The sequence below is a fragment of the Capricornis sumatraensis genome, chromosome 22 (genome assembly GCF_032405125.1).
Source record: "Capricornis sumatraensis isolate serow.1 chromosome 22, serow.2, whole genome shotgun sequence".
In the NCBI taxonomy this organism is placed as follows: domain Eukaryota; kingdom Metazoa; phylum Chordata; class Mammalia; order Artiodactyla; family Bovidae; genus Capricornis; species Capricornis sumatraensis.
The window spans coordinates 34860261-34876601 of record NC_091090.1 but is presented as its reverse complement, the minus strand read 5'-3'; the positions used below and the strand labels follow the sequence as shown (position 1 = coordinate 34876601).

At 42.2% G+C, this 16341-nt stretch overlaps 5 non-coding genes across 5 annotated transcripts; all 5 read right to left on the bottom strand.

The window, feature by feature from the left end:
• On the bottom strand, positions 1 to 73 carry TRNAM-CAU (transfer RNA methionine (anticodon CAU)). Its single transcript has one exon. It is a non-coding gene; the product is annotated as a tRNA-Met (tRNA).
• A 1479-nt stretch (positions 74 to 1552) lies between these two features.
• Positions 1553 to 1625, bottom strand: TRNAA-AGC (transfer RNA alanine (anticodon AGC)). The gene has a single exon. It is a non-coding gene; the product is annotated as a tRNA-Ala (tRNA).
• Positions 1626 to 2064: 439 nt separating this feature from the next.
• TRNAV-AAC (transfer RNA valine (anticodon AAC)) lies at positions 2065 to 2137 on the bottom strand. Its single transcript has one exon. It is a non-coding gene; the product is annotated as a tRNA-Val (tRNA).
• Positions 2138 to 4152: 2015 nt separating this feature from the next.
• On the bottom strand, positions 4153 to 4225 carry TRNAM-CAU (transfer RNA methionine (anticodon CAU)). The gene has a single exon. It is a non-coding gene; the product is annotated as a tRNA-Met (tRNA).
• A 4615-nt stretch (positions 4226 to 8840) lies between these two features.
• TRNAR-ACG (transfer RNA arginine (anticodon ACG)) lies at positions 8841 to 8913 on the bottom strand. The gene has a single exon. It is a non-coding gene; the product is annotated as a tRNA-Arg (tRNA).
• Between the last annotated feature and the right edge of the window lie 7428 nt (positions 8914 to 16341).

Sequence of the window (16341 nt, the reverse complement as noted above, 5' to 3'; positions counted from 1 at the left end):
TGCCCTCTCTGAGGCTCGAACTCAGGACCTTCAGATTATGAGACTGATGTGCTGCCTACTGCACTAAGAGGGCAGATGCTCACAGTTTCTGGCATTGAAAGTAAAATATAAAATAGTACTTTCCAGGCATGTCCATCAGTTTCCAACTTTTAAAGAATGTGACCATGCTACTTGTAAATCATTCCATTTAAACCAGTGCTGCACCTGAAGGTTTCTGCATCCAGGAATGGTGGAGTCCACACCTTTCCAGCCTATACGCAACAACTGGACCCTCTGGCCTGCAGTTCCACTTGTACTGGTCCAGTAACAATTGTACTGGTCTCTTACTGCTCTTTTTCCCTCTTGTGGTCTAACGATCTGCCTGTTGCCTCCTTCAGAGACCTCAGTCACTCTTACACTTTCCTTGATACCTTATATTCAAAAGAAACTTAAGAAGTACCCAGTTAATACTATTGATAGTTCACTGACTGACTAAGTGAATTAGTACTCCTCAAATCTGTCTGCACTCCATACTTCTTGGTCTCACTCTATGTCTCCAGTTACATCTACATGCCCAGAGATATTCTCCTTACAAAAAAAACACAAACTGAACTTAATTCAAAACCTTCTCATTTGTTTCAGCCTTATAATTATACTAAGGGATTTATGGAGATGATTTCATTCATTCAAGTTGAATTTCAGCAACAGAAGTATGCATCATAATTTACATTTTTCAGATATAATGGAGATTCAGAAAAGTTAAGGTCCCAGAGCTGCTAAGTAGCAAAGCATGAATTGAGAAACAGACTTGAAATTCCAATTTGTGATTTTATTTTTCTGCTGCAGCTGAGGGTCTCACTGTCTGTTCTCCAAAATAATTTATTCATCTAAACTTTAATTCCTAGCCTCTTCGGTGCTGGTGTTCTGGACTTAGACTTCCAAGTCAATTTTGGTTCATTCCCCGGCTTCAAAATCCACATTCACTGTCCCGGCAAATACTATTATTCTTGTGAAACTCTCTTAAATCAAGTCCTTTCCATTCACTCAGGACATATTCATTGGGGAGCTGCTCTGTGCTTGGCACTGCAGTAGGCCCAGTTGATTCAGAAGAAATCTGACCACCCAAACCTCTGGAGCTAGTATGTATACTGACAAGAGACAGTCTTCTTCTGGTTTCACTACTTTCAGTCTTCCCTGGCACTTACAACTAAATAATACTTTTAAAAATGTTTGTTTCCACAATGTCCCTTAGCTTCAATCTGACCATTCTTGATTTTTTATTTTTGATATGATCTTGCTTTTCCCTCAACTCTTTGGTAGAACTTCATTGTGATTTTGCTATCTGGATCAGTTTGATTCGTTGATATATGGTGGTGTTTATTTTTTCAACGTGTTTGTTGATTTTCCTTATCTACTAGATTTACCATTAATGAGAGATGTACATACTGAAGGCCAATAGAGCCAGGCCTGTCCTGTTTTGCCCTTGCTCAGGGAAGGGTCCAAAGTGTCTAATTTTTTCCTTTCTTTCTACAATTTGGAAGATTTGCAGTTCCTCAGCTGAAAGAATAAAAACTGGAGAATGTGGGCATCGATCCCACTACCTCTCACATGCTAAGCGAGCGCTCTACCACTTGAGCTAATTCCCCACCTCCAGCATGCATCTATTCCTTCCATTTTTCAGTGGACTGTGTCCACATCATTATTCATTCTTCCAGGCTGCCAGAATTTCAGGAAATGTCACGGTCTTTAAGCTGGACTAAGGGTCCATCTTCTCAAGGATCCTCCAAGGCAAGAGAGCAGTTGGTACCTATTCCTCTGCCAAGGAAAAAAGAAAGTCACTGCGACAAAATCTGGCCAAAAAACTATATGCGGTTCAGATTTTCCCGACAGAAGGGACCACATCCCATTTGGGAGGACTCACCCAGAAGAGTGGGCTAATGCAGTCGGACTATCTCAGATTGATAACCTGTTTCTTAAACATGAAACTAAAACAGCAAAACAACAGAAATGAGATGATCACTGGTTCCCTTTAAGGGAGGCAGAGGGCTGAGTTTTCCTAGATGATAGAAGGTACAAGGGAGCAATTGTTTCTGCTCAGTTTTGAACCAAGGGCCTCCAGCGTGTTAGGCAAGCATGATAACCACTACACTACAGAAACTTACCCATTGTTTTATTTCTGGAATATTTATGGGATTCTTGCTGAGGCAGGTCTTGAGAAGTTATGTATTTACACTATATGCAAGAACAAAAAAGAAGTACATACTATTACATGCAAAAGCCATCAGAAATTAGAGGTGAGACATAGAGAAAAGGAAAAATGCATGGACATTGTAGGATGTAGATGTAGAGCAAACATAGGATGGAAGGAAAAGGCACAGAGGTAGGGATTCCTGTGTTCAGAAATATACCTGTTCAATTGGAGTGGGTGTATGTGTGTTTGTGTGTATAAAATAGACGTGAAGGGAAACAGTGGTTGAAAAGCCTGGACACATGAAGATACACTGGAGAGAAAACTGGAGGCTTAAGAACACTTGAAAAAATTCCATGCAGACAGCTTACATAATCAAGGTAATATTTTATGATAAATTTTTAATTTTGACTGCCATATAGGTAAGAAATGGGGAAACTGGAATTAAGGAGAATGAAAAAGAAATTACGTTAAGGGATTGAGGTTTATTCTTTTAGCTTCTGAGATTAGCAGTAGCATGAGTGTTTCTGCATCTCCAATCCAAGACACTGTCTGGCACAGAATACTTTCTCCATAAACATAGACTAGATCCAGGCATAGATGCATGAGAAGAAAGAGAAAGATTCTGGAGAGTTATGTAGGAAGGATCTACAATATCTAAGTATGTGTCAAGACGCTGGATGTAGAGATTTGAGGGAGAAGAAGTAGTCAAGGACACTTAGAAGTCAGGAACCTGGGTGGTAGACACAGAAGTGATTTTGATTTAGTGCCTGATGAGTGGAAAAATAAATACACTCATTTAAAAATTTGTTCTATGAATGTATGAAGGGAGGAACTGGTATTCCTTATAGACTTATGAGACTATACCTTAAATTAAAAGACAAGCTCACATCTTTTCATATAGAAAACAAACAAACAACCAGCTTTTCATGTCTGGTTTTGCTCCTTAGAGCTAACAGACTTCAGAAAAATGATTCAACTCCCCTGAAATTCAATTCCATCTTTCAAATGGGAGTGATGATATTTGGGTTATTTGCAAGGTTAATCAAACGACTTGCATAAAATCAATAAACTTTCAGGACACTTTCTAGAATGTGGTGCAGATTAGATCTACAGAAACTACCCCAGATCTACAGGTTGGATCTACAAAAGCTAATCCACTGTCTCCTCCTATGCTGCTGCTAAGTCATTTCAGTTGTGTCCGACTCTGTGCTACCCCATAGACGGCAGCCCACCAGGCTCCCCCGTCCCTGGGATTCTCCAGGCAAGAACACTGGAGTAGGTTGCCATTTCCTTCTCCAATGCATGAAAGTGAAAAGTCAAAGTGAAGTCGCTCAGTCGTGTCCGATCCTGCCTTATTTCCAAAATCTTGTAACAATCACAGTTGTTTTTATAGAGACATACACAATGAGTGGGAGAGCCCCAAATTCTCAACTGCACCCAGAACAGTGCATTAACAATATATATTTGTTACATGATTTAAAAAATAAATGATTTTACCCTTCCCCATATCTTAACTGTGGTTGGACAATCTTTAGATCATGAATTTGGAAGAGAAAACTTCCCTTGCTTCTCCCACCAGGAGGAGAGGAAGATCAAAAATATACTATAGCTTTTATTTTCTGGTGTAATCTAAATTTCTTGTCCATTTCACTCAAACTGCTGGGAGGTGCAACAAACCAGAAAATTGATTCCATTTTCTTGAATGAATATTGAATATTGGAACATCCACCCAGTGCTTTGGAGAAGGAAATGGCAACCCACTCCAATATTCTTGCCTAGAGAATCCCGTGGACAGAGGAGCCTGGTGGGCTGCCATCTATGGGGTCGCACAGAGTCAGACACAACTGAAGCGACTTAGCAGCAGCAGCAGCATCCAATGCTTATCAGGCAGCATTTGCTAATTTTCTTTTGTATTGATTTCTTTAAGCGCATATTACACACATTTTCTTTTCTTTCAACTTAGCTTTTCAACAGGCCAACTGTGCCCTCTCTGAGGTTTGAACTCAGGACCTTCAGATTATGAGACTGACGCGCTGCCAGCTGCGCTAAGAGGGCAGACAACTTAATATCTGTACATTGAAGTTAAAATATGAAACAGCATTTTCCAAGCATGTCTACTTCATCTGTTTTCAGCTTTTAAAGAATCTACTCTATGTTATTTGAAAATCACGATGTTTAAGTCAATGCTGCATGGGTAGGATTCCATATTTATGAAAGGTAGAATCCATGCCTTTCCAGTATTCAACCTAACACAGGACCATCTATACTTCAGTACTAAGGACAATTCATTGTGTCTCTCTTTTGGTGGTCTTGTGTTTGAAAGACATCGTGTTTCCTGCTCTCAACCGAGCTTACATCTGTCATGATCTTTGTTGAAGAAACATAGAAGGTGCTCAGTTAATATTTCTTCTCTGACTGACTGAATCAGTATCCCTCAAATTTGTCTATAGTCCATACATCTCTATCTTTACTTCTCTGCTTGCATCTATGTGACTGGAGACATTCTTCCCTACAAAAACATAAACTGAACTTAATTTTAAAAAATTTTCCTTTTTTTCAACTTTATATGCTATTAATTATGCTAAGAGATTTATGGAGATTATGTCATGTAGTCTAATTGAGTTTTGGCAACAAAACTATTTATTGTAGTTTACTAAACCAAACTTTGGGCTGCTAGCCCCAGAGCAACAAAGCCAGTCTGCAGCAAAGCCAGTCTGCTGCCATCAGGTTGTGATGAAGGAAGGTGAAGGATTTATTGCAGGGTGCCAAGCAAGGAGAACTAGCTCAAAAGATTCAGATACCCAAAGTCTTTCAAGGCAGCGTTTTTAAAGACAATGTGAGGGTGACTGCCTCAGGGTGTATAGTCAAGGGCCTCCCAGGTGGCTCAGTGGTAAAGAATCCACCTGCCAATGCAGGAGATGTAAGAGACTCAAGTTTGATCCCTGGGTAGGGAAGATCCCCTAGAGTAGGAAATGGCAACCCACTCCAGTATTCTTGCCTGGGAAATCCCATGGACAGAGGAGCCTGGCGGGCTACCATGCATGGGGTCCTGAAAAGTCAGATGCGACTGAGCCCAGGACCGTGTGACGACAGTGTGATAGTGTGAAGGAGACTGTCTCAGGGTGCATTAAGAGCCAACGTGCAACTCTTTGATTGGCTGATGAGGTAACAAGGTAATATTTTGGGTAACAATTGTCAGTTTTTGCCTCCAACGAGTCTGAGATCTCCAAACTATTGGTTAGCATGCAGTCAACTTTTTCATCTGGTAGGAGTTTTAGTATCTGCAAAATAATTCAAGGATATGGCTCATAATATTAACCATATCCCTTGAGGAGAAACTAAAGGCTCAGGGCTCTATTTTATGGCTAAACTATTGTCTTGTTTGACCGCTTTCCTTTGTTTCTGCATTTTCTCACTTCTCTGATTAAATTTGCTTTTTGAAGTTGAGAGAAGATCTCAGATACTAATTCTTTTTTTTCACAAACAAGAGTTAGGGGGGACACGGGGTGAGGCTGGTGTCTGTCTCTGGAGGAGGAATTTGGTGTTAATTTTGAAGTTGAATGCAACAACCTCATCCAGCTGGCTGATCAGTGAAGCTTTCCTTTCCCATTCTGAAGATACTAACGTGGGGGTTCACTGTGAATTTATGTTTCTGTGTACAGAATGTCAATTGAATCAACTTGTTTTGAGAAGAAAGGGAATCCGAATCAACAGAAATTTTAAGATAACCTCTGCTTCCTTTTGGAGAAGCAATGGCACCCCACTCCAGTACTCTTGCCTGGAAAATCCCATGGGCGGAGGAGGCTGGTAGGCTGCAGTCCACGGAGTTGCTAAGAGACACGACTGAGCGACTTCATTTTCACTTTTCACTTTCCTGCATTGGAGAAGGAAATGGCAACCCACTCCAGTGTTCTTGCCTGGAGAATCCCAGGGACGGGGGAGCCTGGTGGGCTACCATCTATGGGGTCGCACAGAGTCGGACACGACTGAAGCGACTTAGCAGTAGCAGCAGCAGCAGCATGCTTCCTTTTACAAATAGCAGGTTTGGGACTGCAATGAGAAGTTAATACAAACTTCAGGAGAATAAAAATATTTACCTTTATGAAAAATGGCTGGAGTGGAAACTGGGATTTGGACAAGAATCCAGGAGCAGAGGGGCTGAATGTATATATTTATTTGTTTGCCTTTGATCAACATGACTGTCTGGGAGAGGAAGAAGAGGAAATTTGGTTTTCCATCAGTGAGTGTCATTCAAGCCCTATGGAGACAAATAAAGCAGGAAGTGGGTCTAGAAACAGTGAGGGCTATGGGGGTAACAGGGTAGGTTGCATTTTAGCTGAGGTCATCAGACTGAGCAGATGACATTTGAACTTTCCTGCTGTCAAGGTTCATAGTTGCCATAGTTTCAGGCTAATAAGGAGAAGGCAATGGCACCCCACTCCAGTACTCTTGCCTGGAAAATCCCATAGAGTGAGGAGCCTGGTAGGCTGCAGTCCATGGGGTCGCTAGGAGGCGGACATGACTGAGCGACTTCACTTTGGCTTTTCACTTTCCTGCATTGGAGAAGGAAATGGCAACCCACTCCAGTGTTCTTGCCTGGAGAATCCCAGGGACGGGGGAGCCTGGTGGGCTGCCATCTATGGGGTCGCACAGAGTTGGACATGACTGAAGCGACTCAGCAGCAGCAGGCTAATAATAAAGAGATGATAAAGTCTTCCTAATGAATTTGAAGGAGGGGAAAATACTGGAGCGTGATTTATTATTCAGCTTTCTGGAAAACACTTGAGAGATCTGATTAGGGTGTTAGTTTTCTCACAGTTAGGTTGGTTACAACCTGCTGTTAACTCCATTACCTTGAAGGAGGAAAGGAACAGGTTGCGCTGGCTGGACTGACTCCATTTTTAAAAGGAAAAGAATTTCATCTTGCCCTCTCAATGATCTTTGGACTTCTTATCCGGTAACCATGGAGACAACATACCAAATGGCCGGGCAGCTCCTTCACTCCCCGCACCGTTTCCCCCACCCCTCAAGGGACAAACACCCGACCAGGCAGAGCTCACACCTAGACTCCCTGGAGCCAGGAAGAGTGTAATAAACCAGTATATAATCAATCATCTCTGTGATCTTTGTAATGCCTATTGATGTGGGCTACTCTGCATGACTAGGTGACCTTCAGATTGTGAATTATGGCTGTAACCTGATTGTATCTCTAACATTTTCCAGAGCAGCTTAAGAAATTTGGGGATGTGGGCTTGGGCACGTACACTTTAGGTATAAAAGGTTGTTACAAAAATCGGTCGGGGTCCCTGGCTAAAGAGGAAACTCTGCCTTGGACCCGCAGGTGTAATAAACTGCATTCCACTATTCACGCTGTCCTTCTAAGTGGGTTTCCTTCCCGAAGCGTTTGGCTACAAGTTGGTTAGTAATCTGGATAATCAAGCTATTACCTTGTTAGAAGTCCCCTGAACAGAGTGAAGCATAGCTACAACGGGTGGCTCGGTAGAGGGAGGGGTCGGTCCTGATGAGTATGAAAGCAGGAAGGGAATAAGAATGCAAATTCATCAAGACTTTCCTCCTGCCCAGCACACTTTGGCTCAGCAACCTGGGTGGGCAGTGGTATTGGTGGTATCTGTCTTTTGACTCTAGAAATGTACCTCCTATTCCAGGCTTTAAAAGAAAAAGTTTGATCTACAGTATCCTAAAAGGCCACAACGCAGCCAGGATGAAAGGAGCCATTCTTCCCACTCTCTTTCTCTTCTTTGTTTTCTGTTCTCTTCTTGTCTGTCCTCGAATTCCTTCAGCCGCCTCCAGGGCTCTTTCAGCATGGATCTCAGTAGACAAGGATAGAAAAATTCGTCCATTTACTGCCCTTCTGTTAGCTGACCCGGCTGCTTGAGCGTCCTCGACCCTCACGAGGAGTCACTTCTCGAGGGCAGCGACCGCAGGGACTTCTCAACTTTGAGTCGCCGACCCCGGACTGCGCTTGATGCGCTTAAAGCGCGGTATTGGGTTGACGTTCTGCAGACATCTGCGGGGCAGGGAAATATGCTGGCAGCTCCTCCCAGCAGATCCCGTTCTCATCCCCCAATCCTTGACAGATACAAGATCCAAATTGTCCTTGTTTGCTGTGTGAAGATCTGAACGCTTACGAACTGCTTTTCCTCACTCGAGGTTCTTCTAAGACCTGACCGCTGATTCCCACGCGTTCTGCCCTCCCTGGGGTCGCAGAGTCGGACACGACTGAGCGACTGAACTGAACTGAACTGCCCTGCCTACTTACGGTTCTCTCCTTTGTTGTTTATGACATCGCTGTTGCTTATTTCGGTGTGGACTTTGACAGCTGAACGTTGGAGAAATTTTTGCAGAATTCGTCGAGGATTCTATTCTCTAGAGAGCACTATATTCTCAAAATGCAAGCGTTCTCAAAAGGGAGAGATTTTCCATGTTAACAGGCTATAGTACAAAAGATATTAGTTGATGTGCAAGATTCCTGTCTTATTCTTTTGTGTATCTTTTCTAGCCCCGCTCAGGTCATCTTCCCTCCATTTTTGTGGTGATCGAACAAGTCACAATAAAGGTTTTAAGAGGACTCCCTCATACTAAGAGAGTCTCAGGTGGGTTGTAAAAACACACCACCCTACCACCCCCCTAAAGAGGGGAGAGGGGACTTCGAGCCAGCCAGGAGTCGAACCTGGAATCTTCTGATCCGTAGTCAGACGCGTTATCCATTGCGCCACTGGCCCTATCGGTATGGGTGCTCTTAAAATCATCATTAATTAGCCTTTAAGAGGTTTTTGCACTTTCATATCATGGAATTTCTGGATGTAGCCGATGTACACTCGCTCTTCTTTTGTTTTCTCTGCCCTCTACTTTCCCAGATGGGACGATATAAGGAATTATGGTCTACTTTGAAGCCTCATTATAGCAATAACCTGCCAGCCTAAAGTCCTTGATCTCCTGGTGAAGGGGCTGGAAGGAGCGAATGATGGAGTTCTTAGGACTTTGCTAATGAGAACGGAAGGAAATCGGAAAACAGGGACCAGAGTAAACAAATAAAATAACAGAAATATTCGCAAACCTAATCGAGTCCTTAATTCCCACCCCCCACCCCCCCACCCCCCCCCACCCCCCCCCCACCCCACCCCCCCCAGTTTGGATCTTGCTCTTTCCTTGTACGCCTAGGGTGCAGAGCACACCCCTCATTTCGGCATTTATCACATTGTTGTGGACAGCTGTTTGCTCAGTGGTGCTCCCCACTCAATTGTATATTTCTTAAGGCCAGCATACTCCGTATCTACAATGACTAATTTTACATTAAAACTCTGCATGCATGAACGAAGAGTTGAGAAAAATGCCTGTAAGCATCAGGAAAACAGTTTATGGTACAGGTAGGCATCACGAGTCTGTGATTCAATGCTGTCTCAACCCAGATGTTTAAATGGAAGAGCAAAGGCATGCTATGTACAGCGGCAGAATTCTAGTTTCCTGAATATACTTTGAGGCTCATGGTGGCTGTTTATGTACTCAGGGGTGGAGGCTGGGCATGTGTCCATTAAGTCTGAAGCCAGTGACAATCAGACAGTAGGACTCGGCTGGAGCTACTGGCTGAGAAGTAGGCCTTCTAAGTGAAGAGAATGCAGAGTCTGCTGACAGCAATGAAAAAACTTAGTGAACCAAGGGCGCACCAGACCAATATTTTTAATATAATTTATGTAGCTTGTTTCAAGTTTTTCATAATGCCAATGATCAGGAGGACTTAGAACACAATTCTTACAGAACTATAAGACATCTAGCCCGAAGATTCCTCCCCAATAAAGGACACTTTCGGTAATAGCTCTACAATTATTTGAACGACAGCATTCAACTGACTTACAATGGATTTACTCTCATACATGACAAGTCAAAAAGGTAGGGAGGCTATGAGCCTCATTAATTCAGTAACTCTATGATGTTATTCAGAACCAAGATTATTTGAATTACCGAGTCTTTGCATTATGTCATTCTCACTATATGGATCTTATACACCAGCTGGTTTCCTTGTAGTACGTCTGACTCTCATAATATCAAGATAAACTCCAGGAAAATAAGCAGACTTCTTTATTGTATCTCTTGTTAAGAACAACTTCTCTTATACATTCCTTAGTGGATTTCCCCCTCACATTGGCTAGCTTTGTATCACACATTCTTACCTAATCCAAGTACTGCCAAGAATGTGACCACTGTGATCAGTTAGATCAATCATAACTCTGCCTCTGCAGCTGAGATAGGGTCCACCTCCTGCAAAGCCAAGACAGTATAGAAAAAGTTATGTGAATGGAATCATGTTTCTGTTCGAGAGGAGGAATAGGGGCTCTGCTGTTGCTGACTGGTGGTGGAACAAACAAGCAATATTAGTTGCTATACCCTACACCATTCCCATATTTGAAATAAAATGAAGTAGGCATTTTTTAGTTGTTCAGGACCTTCATTCCTTATCGTGTTACCTCACATTGAGGTAGGAGACAGTGGGCCTCTGGTCCAGACACTTGGTGTTTGTCAAGTGGAATAAAATGGAGCCTTTGTTCTCATCCAGACACTCCAAGAACAAAGCTAAAAATTGAGCTCTGCTAAAGAGATAAGCTGCCCGCTCCTAAGATCAAGGAAGACTTCCTTGTCTATACACACGCAGGAAGGGCTTCTTGCGGGTCGAAAAGGGAGTGGGCCCCATTTCATAATAAGTGTGGACACACTTAATAGGCCTCTGCGGTGGGATCCATCTTAGAAAAATGTCGCGCACACATCTTGGAGAGGATCCATGGACCAGTCAGATGTGAAGAAAGGAGCAAGAAAATTGGCCAAAGGTAACAAAGACCCAGAAGGACTGTCCTATATAAGTGGTTTACATCACCTCCTTTCTGAGCTCCTCCACACTCAGGTCGCCTGCACTCCTCTCCGGGTGTGTATCTCTGCCTCGCTTCTGAGTGAGATAGAAGCTAGTTTTCTATCTAAGTTAGTTAGTCTTCTATCTAAGCTAGTTAGGTAGAAGCTGTTTTCCTGTGTGCTCTCCCATACATTGTGCTGTGTCTCTAATAATAAACTTCGGGCCTGTTTTTACAGTTTTTGCCTCCTTGAAACACTCTTGCTTTCAAACAGGAGCAAGAGCCAGGGCCACTTTGCTTCTAACTTCTAGCCCCCAGTGGTCTAGTGGCTAGAACTTTCAGTTTTCATCCAGGTTCCCCAGGTTTATTTTCTGGGCAGGAAACTAAGATCTCTTTTCAGGACTGCTCACTGCTCTCCCTCTGAGATCATTTGGTATCAAAACCCAGGAGTTCAAGGAAAACTGCTGGTCCTGTCCAAACCGCTGACTGTAGACTCCTTCCTTTCACTCTCTCTCCCACACTTCTGTGATTTGCTTTCATACCTTACTTGCACAGCAAAGTTTCTTTTTTTTTTAACCTAATACTTTAACACCCTCTTGGGGAAGGACTAACTGAACCCTTGTTGCTGCCAAGCCCACTGTTGTCAGCGTCAACATTAGACATAAATTTCCAGAGCTAACCATTACAAAAAGCATCTGATATACAGCTTATATTCAGTGTTTGTATTTAGAACAAGTACATTAGTTGTACATGATTACATGTTGTTGTTCAGTTGCTAAGTCGTGTCTGACTCTGTGATCCCCATGGAACTGCAGCATGCCAGGCTTCCCTGTCCTTCATTATCACCTGGAGTTTGTTCAAGATCATGTCCTTTGAGTCACTGATGCTATCTAAACATCTCACCCTTCACCATCTCACCCTTCTCCTTTTTCCTTCAATCTTTCCTAGCATAAAGGTCTTTTCCAATGAGTTGGCTCTTTGTATCAAATGGCCAAAGTATTGGAGTATCAGCTTCAGCATCAATCCTTCCAATGAATATTCAGGGGTTATTTCCTTTAGGATTGACTGGTTTGATCTCTTTATAGTCCAAGGGACTCTCAAGAGTCTCTCATGATGACATATTGACTTATAAATCAGAATTGTAAAAGAGTGGTTATTAATAATGCCATACATCACAGATCTTATCATGACTGCATAGTAAAATGACACTACAGTTTCTGAATTTAAAGTGTCAGAGGCTAACAAGTGTATAATAGTGTAGAGATCTGAAGTTCAACCTTAAACAGCTCCAGAGCAGGGCAGGAGTCTTAAATTCCTAACTCTGGAAATCAGTAATTTATGCTACCTAAATTTGTCTATAAAAGATATAATTCTCACTGATCCCCAGGTTTATTTTTGCAGCTTCTTTAACAGTTGACATTTTAAATTTATTTCTTCATCACAATCTGTTCCTTTCCAGCATAAGCATAGTTGAACACTTTCTGTCTTAAAATTTACTCTGTTTTTTTGTATGTTTAAAGTTTTTTCTTTTTAATATTTATTGGAATATCGTTGATTTACAATGTTGTGTTTGTTTTGGGAGTACAGCAAAATGAATGTCATATATGTTTAAAAGTCTTTTTTTTTAAAGATACTTTCCCCCTATAGTCCATTACAGAGTACTGAGTAGAATTCCCTGCGCTACAGAGCAGGTGCTTATTTCACTCCAGGCAAGCACACTGGAGTGGGTTGCCATTTCCTCAAGGGGATCTTCCCAATTCAGGGCTGGAAACTGGGTCTCCTGTATCACAGGCAGTTTCTTTGCTGAGCCGCCAGGGACTTCCCAGCAGAATGGAAGTATAGCAATTAACTCTGGAGGGGAAGTCAGGAGAAGTTTTTCTTGCTATCACATTTGACTTTAATCTTGAAGGAGAAACAAATTTGACCTTGTAAAGAAGGAGGAAATAAAAAGCCAGAGTATTCAGTATTTGTATGAGGAGAAGTTACAAAAGGTCTGTTTGAGGAAAGCAGTTTCTTGAGGTAGAACTATAGTTTTAATTGGCATAGAGAAGAGGAGCTGGAGGAGCAGGAAAAGTAGCTGTAAAGACAGCTTGTTGGGGCGCACTAGAGGCTTCTAATATACCAGCAATATTATTTTTTTTCTAGATATGGTGGTTAATTTCTTATCCTTCCAACTGTACATATTTTGATAATTTTTGCTTATGTGACATGTATGAGATGCATCACAATAAAAAAAAATTAAAACATTTCAAAAGATAGGTTGGTGCCAATTTGTAAATACCTTTATTTGTCAAGATAATCAAGATAAAAAATTTATCCTGAAGACAGAAGAAGGCAAAATAGGTCTTCAAGGAGAACATTCTCAGCTCTGGGTTTGAGGAAGATCAAATTGGGCAGTATTCGTAGAGGTAGACCAAAGTGCAGGGAGAGGCCACATGTAGAGACACCATGGTCTGAGCAGGAATAACAAAGGCCTGGTCCAGATAACTAGGTGTGAGGAGGGCTCAGAGAGGGGAACAGAGGTTTGGTTGAGGTGGAAGTGACAGGCTTTGATGATTCATTGAAAGTGACGAACAAATGGAATTTAGGATAGCGGATCTGTGGACTTTAGTATTTATGGATCAGGAAATTCCATTAACCTTTAATAAATAGTGGGGGGAAAGTATCTTGAAGGAAATGAGTTCCAATTCCAGTCCCCAACATCTCTCATGCAACCCTAATTATATCAGAACTTTCTGTGAGTCTATGAGCCACCTCTGCATCTTTTCCAATATATTCATTTTATGTTGTTGTTGAGGTAGTTTGGATAAGGTTTTGTTACATGCAACAACATATTAGTCTGAGCAATACAAAAGGCCTGAACAATACAGCAGTTAAAAGCTTCCACTCATAAAATTTCTCAGGGAAATTTTTTTTTTTTAATCAAAACTAAGGCTTCACAGGAGAAAGTTTTGTTACTGTTTAAAAAAAAAAAATCTATTTCCAGGAGACCAGGAATACCAGTGAGAGGGTTGGGAGGTCTTCAAGGTGAGGCAAAGTTTTTTTGCTTCAAGTCCCCAGAGCCAAACACACTCAGCCATCCCCACATCCCAACTGTGTCTTCTCTCTAATGAAAGATCTGAGTTCCTGGAATCCTAATCCATATCTGAATAATGATTAGTAACAAGTCAATTCTTTCTAGTCTTAGTAATTAAACAACAGTGTGTGCATAGCTGTGAAGTCTTGAATTACAGGGTAGACATGATTTTTCTTCAGAAATTAGCCTTCTCACCATCACTGACGTTGGGCTAGCCATCTCTACCCGGTATCCTTTCTGTGACTGAGTTCCCATTGTCCACTGAGAGTTGCATGGGTTTCACTTGGATTGGTTGTACTAAGACACACTGAAGCCAACAATGATGGGTGCTGCACAAGCAGAGAATTCCTGAGGAAAGGGTGATCATGTTGAAGATGAAAATGACTATAACTTGATATTTACTATGCAATTTAGTTTCTAAACAGGATTAACAAACGACAGTATGGTCTAGGACCTAAAGTACCAATCTGTCAATACCAATCTTCACCCCGCTCACCCTTTACTCTACTACAATCTTTCTTATAATTTCTCTCTCAATCTCCAAGACATGGTTCTCACAGTATGTACAGGAGAATGGATTCTATGTCTTCTATAAAGGCAACATTCTAACACTGTAGAGTAGGAGGAGCTGCAATGAGCAAATGAGATATCATTGCACCAAATCCATGTCTGAAATTTAGCAGTACTCAAGTGAAATAGTTGAGACTTGAGACACCATAAATATAATTGTTCTGAATTCAGTACCTACCCCCACAAACTCCCTAAGCCCTAAGAACACTCACCAGATAAGAAAAACAGTATGGTGCTGAATATGAGGAGGAAAGAGGGGTAGAGAAAGGTGATTTTCATGTTCTTATAAATGTTAGTTGTTTTCAAAATATACAGATAATGCAGTAGTAGTGCAAGGAACACACAGATACCTGTTTTGCAGAAAAAAAAGGAGGGGGGTGGACAACAACCCATCTGGTTAGTTTAATCTATGACCATAGGACTAATTTCCAAGACTTAAATTGTTGCTTTAACTCCCCATACTCTATATTTCTTTCCTTTTGTTGTCATTCCATTTGTTGTCATTGTATTACCTTTGCCCTTAACAGTCCCTCAACAGTTTCTAAGAGGTTATGCCAATGGACTACCACCCCAGCCCAGAACCAGAATGACTGAAGGGATCCTCTTCGTTTCATCCCTTACCTGTGATGAAGAAGGTGGTTGTGAAGATGAAGCACTGTTTCCGGGTATCAGGAAGGGAACGCGGGAAGGCCAGGAGTATAAAGCTCAGGAAGAAGCAGAGAAGAAGGGCGCTGATCATGAAAATCTGACCAAATATGTAGTAGTCTGAATTAGGGAGGGAGAGGGGAGAAAGGCCAGGAGCTCCCTCTAGGGCCCCCTTCCTTCTGGGTCTGAATTCCCAGAATACTAAAAAAGCAGTGGTAGGAATCAATGACAACTGGTGGGAAGCTTAGGGATGGAAGGAGAAGTAAGCTGCCAAAAGATCTAAAATAGTGATTTTAGCTGGGCTGGTATCCCTTGAGAGGCCTGGTCCCCTGGCTCATTCTGAAATGAGCCACTGTTACTGGTGGGCTTATAATTGCTTCCTTCAGGTATGCTGGGGCAGAAAAAGAGGTTGAAACTTCTGGGAAGGGACAGGGTTGAAGCAGGGCTCTCCCTTTCAAGGCCAGAACTTACTTGATTTTGATGGTGGAACCCAACATTTGATCTCATCACTGCATATTGCAAAGAGAGCACTGAATAAGGATTGGTTTGAGTTTTCTATCTTCACCCAGGTTGAGAGGTTGAAGGCCCACCACAGAAGGGCAGAACCAGTGAAACTGCAGATGAGGATAAGAACTCGGTATGGTTTAACTATCCCACATTTCACACAAAACGGTGCTGACTGAAAAAACGGAAAGGGGAGGTGAACGAGTTAGATGCCCTCAGTTACTTTGGGATTTCTCTCCATTCTGAAACACCCGTACAAGCCCATATAAGTCCAACCTCCTTGCCTTTCATAACCAGGCTTGCAGAACTCCCCTTCTCATCTCTTAACCAAATCCTCCCCAGGTCACAGACTGACCCTATGTCCCTCACCAACAAGAACTGATATGTTTCTCCTTTTTTCTGTATATCGTGTCTAAACCACTTGGACACAACCATGCACAACTCTGTTTTGTTACTATGCTTTTCCTGGGTGGCTGGGTATTGTGTCTCACCGCCCACACTAGAAGTCCCTGGAGAAC